The sequence below is a fragment of the Dermacentor variabilis genome, chromosome 3 (genome assembly GCF_050947875.1).
Source record: "Dermacentor variabilis isolate Ectoservices chromosome 3, ASM5094787v1, whole genome shotgun sequence".
NCBI lineage: Eukaryota > Metazoa > Arthropoda > Arachnida > Ixodida > Ixodidae > Dermacentor > Dermacentor variabilis.
Genome location: NC_134570.1, coordinates 48018691 through 48030790, shown reverse-complemented (window position 1 = coordinate 48030790; position 12100 = coordinate 48018691). Strand labels below are relative to the sequence as shown.

The following is a 12100-nucleotide window of genomic DNA, read 5'->3' as shown; positions in this document are numbered from 1 at the left end:
AGTGGGCAGCGCTCACACCGGCGCAACCGTCCGTTCGCCGCGTACGTGAGTCCTGTTGGAAAGAAAGGTCAAGGAAGACAAAGGGACGCGTGGCGCTGGTACAACTATACCGTTAATTGTGCACGGACACTAACCAAGGTCTCTCCCTTGCTCGGAGAAGATACTGCAAAGAAAAAATATTCTGCCGCTGAACAAACGTTTAGAGGACAGAATAATCAACATCATCATCAACCAGGACGTGGTCCCAAATCTCTGCGCCAGGACGGTTTTGCATTTTCGCCGCCGTCAGAATGCGGCACCCGCGACCTCGTGCTCAGCAGCTGAACGTCAGCGAGGCGGTTTTATCATTCTTTTATCATTCGCCACAAGAAAGACCACGTGGTTGGCCCACACGCGCGCGCATTCCCGGGTGCGCACACCACGCCAAAGCATGCGACGCGCGCGGTAACGCCCGCCGGTATTCAGACGTTCTCCAGAGTCGCCGAAGCGTTGCCTGCATAGCGGAAGTCGTTGGGTTTCGTTCTAGCGCCTCAGCTGCTGCCAGCGGTCGCGTATTAACAGCTTTGTAGTCATGAAATTAAGAGGAAGAAACGTAGCCACGCGGGTCAGGCGTACAAGGCCGCGGATGTCCACTCCGACGGATGACACTCCATTACTATTCAAGAGATGCCGCGAAGAGTCTCTAGAGTAATCCTTCATTAACAGTCATCAGCTTCGCACCTCATATCGGCCGTCTTTTCTTTCTTTCTTTAGTGTAGATTGTAGAAGAAATGCTGGAGAAAGCAAACGCAGTCGACGGCAGCAAAGAATCGGAGAGAGTGCGCGGTGAACCCGAGACAATTACGCAAGCCACGCTTGCAATTGAACGAAAACAGAGAAAGATAAGCCCCGAAAAAATTACGACGACACAAGTATCATATATTTTTAGTGGCCGACACGTGCCACTAAACTTTTTTTTACCTTTCCGGTGTATCCTTACCATTACGTGTTTTAATATACGCCCGTTAGAGTTACTGTACATGTGCTCCAACCTGCGATAGTTCACTAGAGCAGCGACATGCTACCTCTTAATGCGTCACTTCTGTAGATATGCACTGTAGTTACACTGTCCCAGCTAACGCTATCCATGCTGCTCAACGAAAAAAAAAAAATCTTTCTTTACTAAACAGGGCGCGAGATACCATTTTAAGACATAGGGTGTTCGGTCGTCACACCTCTGACGACCGTACACCGTAAGTTTTGTAAGATAGGTCCGGGCAGTAACTCCCAAAACGAGCCTTGACGCCAGCGGCCGCGTCCGCAAAAGCACACACAGCGAAACGAAGAACGACGAGCACGGCATCCGAGATCGGCCGGCGCGCTCCCCCTCATCTCGGAGGCCATGCGACGAGGGACCAGTTCCGCCACGACGCCATTTCACAGCGCGCAACCCGGACGCGGCGTCAAACGGAGGGTTGCTGCCCTCCCAGAGAGTGACCGCCTTTATTTTTTTTTTCTTTTCTTTCTTTCTTTTTATACGACGAGCCTCCTCTGCCTCGCAAGGACAAGACAGGCACGCGTCTTTATCGGCTGTACCTTTCCCCCCCCCCCACACAGAGAGAGAGAGAGACCGGCAGCGGCGAGTAAAGTAAGCAAGCCAACAAGCAAAGGCAGCGCCGAGACTCCCACCGGCTCTACACACACGCTAATGGTCCAGTTGCGACATGCGAGGGCGACCACCAGCCTACCCTCGACAGAACTACGGGCCGCGACATGTCGATTACTACATATACGACCGTCGCGACCAGGGCGACGTCGTCGAACGACTGGCGGCGGCCGGTAACAACTTCGGATAGCGTGGGCACGCCTTTGGACACGCTCTTACATGGACGTGTCGCAACCTTCCCCGACCGCCCCACTAAAACCGTGCAACGCCGAACCTTTGCAAAATTTTAGCTGGGCTGTCTATATATGGTGCATAGAGCGGGGGGGGGGGGGGGGCGAACTTTTGCAAGGTTTTAGCTGAGCTCTCTATATGGGGCAAAGTGGTGGGGTAGAGGGAGGGGGTGCTCATGGATTGCCCATACGTGCATTTTATATATTAAGCTGCTTCTAACGATGAGACAAGTCCACAGACTTGCGTTGCATTACAGCCCTTAGATAGTACATAATTATGACCACAAGACTTGGGACTGTCTGCAGACAGTCTTATAGACTATGGTCGACAGGAAGCACACCCGTAAATTATACGCAGGTACGAAGAAACTCGCAGAGAGGCAATCGGTCCCCGTACGGTGTCCGAACGTTTCTTTATAAGCGGTTGTAGACAAACGGGACTGCTAGCACGGTCGCAGCATCATGCCTCCCTGCATGTTCAAACCCGTTGCCAGCATGACAGGTTTTTACAACATCGAAGAACACTATACAATTTCTTTTCTCCTTCTTCTTTTTCGTTCTTTTCGGACTTCAATGTTCATACATTGAATGTGCGTGCCAAAGTTGCGGGTCGGTATGCAAAACGCTCCTAAAGAGCGAACAGCAGCTATAAAGGAGAGAAGCTTCTCCTTATCGAGAGAGAGAGAGAGAGAGTGTGGGATGTCAGGAAGGCAGGGATGTTAACCAGTCAAGGATCTGGTTGGCTACCCTAAGTTGGGGGAAGGGGAAGAGAGAGAGAGGGTATAGAGACATGCACGGTCAGTACTTGAGTCAACGCCGCTCGCACAAACCAGACACTCTCAGGAAGCACAAGAGTGCTGCAACAGTACTATATAACATGACAAATGCTTACTCATTAGACATTGCATCGAAACTTCACTGCGAGACCAAGCTAGCGAAGCGCATTCTTTATTATTATTATTATTATTATTATTATTATTATTATTATTATTATTATTATTATTATTATTATTAAGGTGCAATCTCTCGGCAAAAATTGCAGATCAGAAATCCCGAGGCAGCCATATTGCCGCACTTCATATTTGCCAACCTTACCCTGCTTTCTGCTACACTACAACAGTGCTACTATATACAGTTTTTACGATTTTTCTTTTTCTAATCGGGCACTTCTGCGAAATCAGCGAAAACTGGCTAGCATACTCTTTTTTTTTTTTTTTTTTTTCGGGCCCGTGCGCTTATTAAGGTATGCCGTCGACTGGCACGTTCGGTTCGGGGGAAAGAAAAAAAGAAAACTAAGAACGAGAAGGTCACGCAAGTGCCGATTATAATTTCTCTTGACGCGAGCACGCGTATACAGCGAGCCCTCTACACCGTTCGCCACGGATGCGTTTCCGCGCGTTCTCGCAATCCATCCACGTTCCCCACCACAGTGCGAGAGGATCGAGAAGAAAGAGGAAGAGGGGGGAGGGGTATCCAAGATTACTCGTCGCTCGATGTCCCCTGAGGGGATTAGCGCGGATTAGACAAAATCAATGAGACGAAGGACGGCCTGGCAGCTAGCCAGCCAGCCAGACACAACCAGCGAAGCAGCAAATAAAAAAATAATACTAATAAAAAAAAACACTTCAATCAATCCTCGGAAGAACTTCGCAAGCTCGGCAGTTCCCAGGCGTATCTCGCGCACGGCCGCCAGCAATAAAACGCAGCGCCGGCCGAAATCCAGCAATAGCGGGTAGAGAGAGAGAGAGAGAGAGAGAGAGGTTTTTAATCACACTCGGTTCCCGAATTTGCAGACACCACAGGGTGTACGCTGGGACCAAGCCTCATCCACTTATAGAAGAACCTATATGCCGTTCCAATTATTAAACGAGAACTACAAAACATGTGTAGCCACGGATATAGTGAGGCGAACTGTGCTTCGCGAAGAGAGAGAGTGAGGGAAGATATCGCCACGGTGGCTGCCACAACGTCCTTTTCCGTCAATATCGACAGCGCCCTCTGCGAATATTGCCTGTGGACGAAACTCGTGCAGGAATATTATTGATCTCAACTAGCAAATGGGACTCGAAAGTCCGATATATATATATATATATATATATATATATATATATATATATATATATATATATATATATATACAGCATCCACGAGCGTTCGTGATCATGCTACAGGCCGCTATAAAGTCCGCCCACCGTCAAACGTATACTCACGAGACTGCACAGCGTAGGGGGGGGGGGGGGGGGGTATACTATAGGAGACCGGCGTGGCTGCTTTCTGTGCCTACGCACAAGCAAGTTCCCCGGTTTCCGTACGCACGTCGCGCCCTGCACCGAATTAGCGAGATGCGGCCGAGAAGTCGTGCGGGCCTGGCGCTCGATAGCCACGCCCGTCAACGACTCGGGGGGACCCCCCAAAAAATAAGTAAAATGAAAGAAGTAACGAACAAAAAAAAAAAAAAAAGAAACTGCCGCAACGCTGCAGCGCTGTGTACGGCGAAGCGCGAGCGTGCGCGCAACCCAAATCGCTCGATCGCAGCGCGCGCGCTCGACATTCCTGCAGTGCTCTCGACGGCATCGGCACAACGACAGCAGCAGTATACGAGCGCGCGCCACACGGCCTCTCCCACACATTTTGTTTCCCCGCCCCCTTTCTCTCAAATCCCCGCATCCCGTTACCGAGCTCCTCACGAACCCCCTTCGTAACGCCCCCCTCTCCCCCTCCACCTCTGTTTTTGTTTCTCGCTTACTTTTTTTTTTTTCTTTTTCGATCGTCGGGCTTACCGAATCGATCGCGCACTGAGCAACAGTGCTATATGCTTCGCGACAGAGAGTGAGCGGAGGGTGCGATATATATAAGAGGGGGAGGGGGCTAAAAAATGGACGACTCAGCGGCAGCGTCAACAGCGACACATGGGCGCGGTCCCGCTGCGCGCTACGTTTACTAGCGCAATCTGAACAGAATTCACTGAAGCCGAAGCGTGACGCCTCTCTCGCTTACGCATTTGTCATACATATGTAGGTTTGACTAACACACACACACACACACACACACACACACACACACACACACACACACACACACACACACACACACACACACACACACACACGCACACACACACGCACGCACGCGCGCGCGACCATACTTAACTGACCACGCCGGCACCGTCAGTCGCACTTCGTTCCCCTCACAGGCAGAACGTGTCTCGACTGGGCTCCTGGACGAGCCTTTGCAATGTGGCGAACGTGGTTTAAATTGTTAATGCCGGACCTCAAAGAGCTGAGACGCATTTGTCTAGGATTTACCGCTAAATCGCCACTGAATTATCTTTGCTCTCTATATTTTCTCACTTCTTCGATCCTTTCCCTCTCTACATACTTGCTCTTCCGCACGGATGGGGCCTCCCAAAGTCTGCCTCTATACTCGGAACGATCTAATAACAACAGCAGAATGTCGTCACGGACACACGTACCCGTACCCGTGCGTAACGTGCAGGTCTGCCAAACCTCATATAACGAACCTCGATTTACGAAATTCGCGATGCAACGAACTATTTTCATTTTCCGAGGTCGTATACAGTTGCATTCAAAAGCGAGTACTTCATTTCGCGATTTAACGAAGGAATTTCGTGACACGATTTCGACTTCACGAAATTTTCGTCCATTTCATGCATGCGCTTTGGAAAGCCTGTACGGATAGCAAATCTACCAAGAAAAATGTTTAACGTCGGCGGAGCCAAAAGTTATTGCAAGTGTCCTTCCGCATGAGACGTTGGAGGGGCAAAAAACACGCCGTCAGAGCGCGCGCACCGGGACGCGGTCGGCAGGAAACACAGCTGCGCCATTTGTGGCGTTGGTAAACAATTTGCTGAGGCCACGGGGCGCTCGGAGAGACCACGAGGGCTGACGTTTACATCTGCGCAAGGGGGGATGGGAAAGGAGTAAACGCGCGGTAACGTGATCAAGCACGGGCTAGGGGGTGAGGGGGCGGATCCGGGGGGAGGGGAGAGGGGGCAAGAGCGCGGCATCTGTCTGCCTGCTCCTCCTAGCGCGCGCCCACGCGCGGGCCACGCGCCTTATCTCGGAAGCAATCTCACCGCGGCGCGTGCAAAGGAAGAGCCGGAACATTCGGTGCCTCGATGCGCCTTGGGAAACTGCGCGTCTATTAAGTTGGCGGCCGCGTAATCTCAAGTTTCCAAGACAAGGGTGCGAAGCGTACGCTCGTGACAGCGACTTGGTGGTCAACGCGCGAGATCTGTTAAAGTTCGCCCGAGCGCGCGCGACACCGATAAAACTACGAACCTTCATTCGTGTAGTCGCGACTCTTTGCCATCGCCGTCAATGCTCCCGCCTTTCTGGCGAAACTGAATTTTCTTTCTTTTCTTGCTCGGGACGAATATCTGTACCTTCTCACGCTTTTGTTTGCTTGGTTTTCTTTAATTTGTGGGCGCCGGCTGCGACCACTAAGCGGGATCAGTCACGGCGTCTCGAGATGTACGGCGCTGCGCGACGCAACACACGCAAATCTCGGACGCCGTGAGCCACGTCGATGCACTGGTCTCGGCGCGATGCGCACCGCGCGCGCTGGCGCTCATCATCATCATCATCATCATCCTGGCTACGCCCACTGCAGGGCAAAGGCCTAATAAGGTACTATCGACCAGGAATGCCCATGAATTTGTGAAGTTGTTTTCATGCTGAAACCGTAAAACCTCGAATTAACGAAATTCGCGACTTCGCGAAGTTTTTCGGTGGAAGTTCAACATCGTTATATCGAGGTTCGACTGTATATATATATAAGTGCGCGCGCGCGTTTGTGTGTGTGTGTGTGTGTGTGTGTGTGTGTGTGTGTGTGTGTGTGTGTGTGTGTGTGTGTGTGTGTGTGTGTGTGTGTGTGTGTGTGTGTGTGTGTGTGTGTGTGTGTTGGGAAACTAGAAACACCCCACAGACGTCGGGTGCTGGACACCACCTACAGGAGGAAGTGACGTACCCTGATTGCCATGGTTAAAAGAATAAAGACGATCACTGCATAAGTAAAGCTGTATCATTAAACACACTGCTGCAACGTCGAAGCAGCCGCTTATTTGTGAGAGGTTCTCGCACTGACTCACTGTAACGCCACGGATTTTGACAGCGCCTACCTTGCCAGACTTGTCTGCCGGCAAAGAAAGATTCCGTTACGGATCTAAACCAAGCAAAACGTAAACCAAGAAGGATTCTAGATCTTTCCTAGCCAAAACGGCCTGACAATGACAAAGTACTTTGAAGTCTACGAGTTTGACACCGACGCAGAGGTTGCGATGCGAGATTCGAGAACGAAAGTATGGCGTACACTTTTCTCTGCTAACAAGCGACTTCTCTTTACCGAAGTATGCAAATATAGTTCCAAAAGCGCGCTCGAGCGGACCCTACCCTAAAATATGTTCGCCTTCCTTGTGTGCTCTCTCTCTCTCTCTCTCTCTCTCTCTCTCTCTCTCTCTCTCTCTCTGACTTCGATAATTATTTTTAATGAACTTCTTACAGTTACGCCTGCCGTAGCTTTAACGCCTTCGTCAGTAACAAACGCACGGACACGTTTCATCAGTAATCCTCGGCATCCGAGATCGGCGGGTCCGGCCAGGCCTCCTCAGCGCCGACCTAATTAGGAAGCCATGCACTGGCTAACGCGCAAGCAAGCCACGAGGACAGAAGATACAACGCACAACGTGTCAGTACGCGTTCTCCTTGTCGCGTGGCGCTGCTGTCGGGAAGTCGAACCCGCGACCTAGTTCCCGCGGCGCTGTAAGCGAAAAAAGAAAAAAATAAACTAAGGGTCTGTGTGCGCAGGATTCCGCCAGGGTGACATCGATCGGCCCGCCAAAAGGATCGCTGTAAAGAAAGGCGTCCTTAATTCCCGTAGTGAGCATCGACGCGTGAAAAAAAAAAAAATAGAATTCCGAACATGTGGCTCCTTCTTCAAGACAGGACAGTTTATTGTATATATTCTCGCTAAATATTTGCGGGCGAACCAAACAAGCAGAGAGGTCGAAGCAAGGACAGAGAAACGACGGCAAAGTACCAGAGGGGCCGGAACGCCGGAAATCCAACTAAAGGTCACGCACCGGCGCCCGTACTGCAGCGAGCAATTTGAAAGGCCTGCCGGGAGAGTATCGGACGTGAACAGTCACTGCCGCTCGATTAAAAAAAAAAAAAATAAAAAAAAAACCCTTGCTCTGCGCACTTTTTTCTTTCCTATTATTAGTGTTATTGTTTTTTTCTTCTCCGTCTTTCTTATTGTGTCTTTCTCTTTTTGTGTGTGTGTGTGTGCTTCCGCTAAATCAGCGGGGGGGGGGGGGGGGCGACCGACAACAACGCGAGGAGCTCGGAAGTGTCGACGTCGTGACAATGGACGCCGGGACTAAAGGAGACGAGGAACGCGTTGTGGGGAAAAAAAAAAAAAGAAAGACACTGGGCAAAGGCGCGTAAGCTATTGTTGTCGCAGGTGTAAGCTGCTACCAAGTCGCGGGTGCACAGCGACAGAGTTATATTTAGACGTTGCCGAAGGTAATGCGTATACAATGTAAGCAAGCCCATGCAGGTACCCACCACTGCTCCGCACACCCACATGTTCTCCATATTTGAAAAAGAAACTTTGCTCTTGCTTTGTTTTGTTTTGTTCCTGGTCTGCCTCTCAGAACCTGGCGGAGCAGCCTGTACATTAGCGAGCACAAGCGCCGCCTTAACACTGTATCAAAAAAAAAAAAAGAGAGAGAGAGAACGCGAAAAAAAGAACTGCCTATATTTGCAGGCGGCGCAATGCGAATGCCGAGTGCCTATGCCCCATGCACTGCACAGCGACTGTACAGGACGCAAGTCCTCCGAGATTCGGCATCGGGCGCCGCTGCCGATCTCGGAAGCCATATGGTGTATACGCGGAGTGCCGTCATGTTTTATAAGGTTCACCGAAAATTGTTCGTCAGTTCGACGCGCCGTGCCCGCGCCGCAATGAGGCTTAATTATAACCGCCGTGCCCGCCGCCTCACGCAGACACATGGCGCCCAGATTTTTTTTTTTTTTCCCTCCCCTAGCGAGCTTAGCGCGAAACTCTCCGAAGGACGGGACGACGTGACGACAACAGAAACACTCGTCTATACGCAATAGGAAAAAACGTGAAAGAAAGAAAGAAAGAAAGAAAGAAAGAAAGAAAGAAAGAAAGAAAGAAAGAAAGAAAGAACCGAAGCCATCGTCGCAAGCAGCTGCAACAATGCGAAACATAGCGTTCGGCCTGGAGGCTAAATCAAATCGGCCCCGCGAATGCCTGGGTTACAACACCGCGCAATCTCAGGCATCCGATCAGGCTACACACGACTCCATACCGTTCGCGAAGTACGCAATCTATCGAATTTGCAGTCACCACGGCGAAGAGCGGCAAAGGAAAGGGAAAATAACGGGAAGGAATAAAGAAGAGACGACGCAAGGAATGCGAGAGAAAGAAGTTTTCTTTCGTTAAAAAAAAAAAAAAAAGAACGAAAAGACAAACCCGCCGGCTCCTGATTTTTTCAATTTCGATATGGAAATCTCCCGCCGTTCGGACGGCGCCGCGCATTTGCCTCGGCGGTGGAAGAAGGAGCCCGGCTCACGTCTACACGTACACTGCGTCCGCCTGGCCATTGTATATAAGACTGCAGTAAAAAGTATCGACAGTGTCGCAACGGTTTTCATCACTGCCGGCCGTACTGTTTCCATTTGAGAGCGCTTTATAAAGGCAAGGCACGAACCCTAACTGCGTTACGAAAGAAAGTCGTCGGTGGCCGCAATACACGATGAAGAGAAAGATATTGCAAGAAACAAGAAAATAATAATAATAATAATAAGGTCTCGCCAACGTACAAAAGAAATACGCCTAAAACGAGCAGTAAACAACGTCGCAGTACATATACCTACATGCCGCATGTTTCTGCGACGGCTCTCTCAGATCATCGAAAATATCGGCGATCCGAGATAAAATGACAAAGCTTTTATACGGACCAAGCTTTACAGAAGCAGTGATGCGTTAATCTCCAACGCGATTATTACCGAAAATTGCACTAATCAGCATTTTTTTAATCATTATTGTTGACGTTATAGGGTCCCGCCGTTAATCGCAGGACTGAAGACCGTGAGGAACGCAAAGCACGAGCATTCGCTGGAAATTTTTAGTAACGCCCGTACGAGAATGTGTACACCGTCACTATATATAAAGGTTAAATATCCGGGCTAGTTGTCTTACAGAAACGCAGGGCATGTTGGACAACAGCTAATAGAGCGGGTCATGTAGAAACGTACACATACTGAGTCTGGCTTCGGGATGGGGGGGGGGGGGGGGGAGGTGAGCGTGCGAGGGACCGATCTAGAGAGATCGATCGGCTTCGATATCGGGAGCGATTATATTCGCAAATGCGTTTCGGGAGAGCAGAGAGTGCGTAACCCCCCACAACCTCCGCGTTGCTTTTCAGGTTCCAGCAGGCACGGAGTTCAAGCAAATAAAGCATTAAACTGCAGGCGCGCGTCTGTCGCTTTTCACACAATCAACTTGCTTCCTTTGTATATAGCCCACGCGGCTGGCGTCGACAGATCTTGCGGGAAGCCGAAATGGCCGCAACACCATCTCGCCATTCATTGCACGGTGCCCATAGATTATTTGACTGGAACACCCCAAAGAGACAAGCTCTTATAGCCTGAATGAAGGCTCGGTGTATATAGTTTAGAAGAACTTGTTGTTGGGCGAGTTGGTCCCGTCCTTGTCCCTCGCTGTCTTTGTGGTTCGTTTGTTCGCGCAGTTAAACAATGCTCGCTCGGTGTATAGCAGGAAAGACACACAGCGCTGTGTGCGTGTCTTTCTTCGTTTGCCGGTGCTTCTCGCGCAGTTCCCATTTTGAACGCGAACTACCAACAAGTCTAAGTCTCTACCCTTCGTAGCCAGATAGAATGCAAAAAAAAAAAAAAACGTGATGGCCGGGAGGCATGGTCTTGCGCACGCACCAGTGCTACAACTCTCTCTCTCTCTCTCTGACGTCACAAATTTTCACGGGGTTCACTCCGGGCTCTATAGCTGGCGTTCATCGATAAGAATTACAAAACGTTTCGCTTGGATTTCTTTAGTTCTCTTTCTGACAGGAACGATCCCAACGCGAAAAAAAAATATTTAGAAATCCTCGTCTTCGTGCGCTGCATATGTGTTTAGAATTGCATCAGCCAATGATCCATCTGGGGATGGCGGGCGAGAGGGCGCTTCACCAGACTCCACAACTCGTTTAGCGCTGCCTCGTTTATATTCCCGCCTCCGTCCCCGACCGCTCGTGCTGTGTACGCAACGTGGAACGCCACAGCCAATGAACGATTCAGTGCAGCTCCGTGGCGCCTCTGTAAACTGCAGCGTTATAGAAATTCGTCGCCACCGAACAAGACAAAAATAAAGGAAGGAGGAGGAGGAGGAGGAGGAGGAGGAGGAGGAGAAGGAGCAGAAGAAGTTGCCGCGAGGGATGGAGGGAGAGGGAGGGAACGAAACGAAAAGCGCGGAGTTCCGGGAGAGAGGGCCGCCGCGCCGCTAAAGGCCGATGCGACGCTCAATCATTCATCCATTTCTCTCCCCTCTTTTCTCCTCGCACCACTGCGTATCGATTCTGGCGGCGCCCGCTAGTCGATCGACGCAGGCAAGGGCAGACACACAACGCCTCGCGGAAAACTAATCACGAGGAAAGGCGGCAGGAATGGCGTGTGCCTCGGATGAGAAGAAGCAGTGCGCGCTCAGATGTGCAGTAAGAGGAGGGGGGAGGCATACAGGATTTGCGCGCCTTCCGAGGGATTCCGATATCAAGCGCGCGATTCGGTGCCACGCAGTGAGGACGCGAGCGTGCAATGCAAGGCTGAGCTGAGGCGCATGGAGAGTCACCAGGGAAAAAAGAAAAAAAAAACTAAGCTAAGGATAACCATCGGCGAAGAATTATAGGCAGAGACGAACGCGAAGGGAAAACCGTCGCGATGGACAGGTGAGCGCCGACGGGATCGGCTCGCGGATTTTTAAGATTACGCGCACCCTGTGCAAACACACACGCACCCCGTAGGTAGATGTACGCGTCACGAGACGGGCAGTGACGCATATTAACGCGATAAGCGTTAAGGGCCCCGTGTCGCGGGAAAATCCGGCGTCGGCGTTGTCCGTGAGCGAAAATTTCCGCGCATATTTAGGTATATTATGTATAAAGCGC

General features: G+C 50.7%; 1 protein-coding gene across 1 annotated transcript in view; it reads right to left on the bottom strand.

Moving 5' to 3' along the window:
• The window catches only part of LOC142575546 (uncharacterized), a 76871-nt gene that overhangs the window by 32191 nt on the left and 32580 nt on the right, over positions 1 to 12100 (bottom strand). The gene's annotated exons all lie outside the window — the stretch shown is intronic.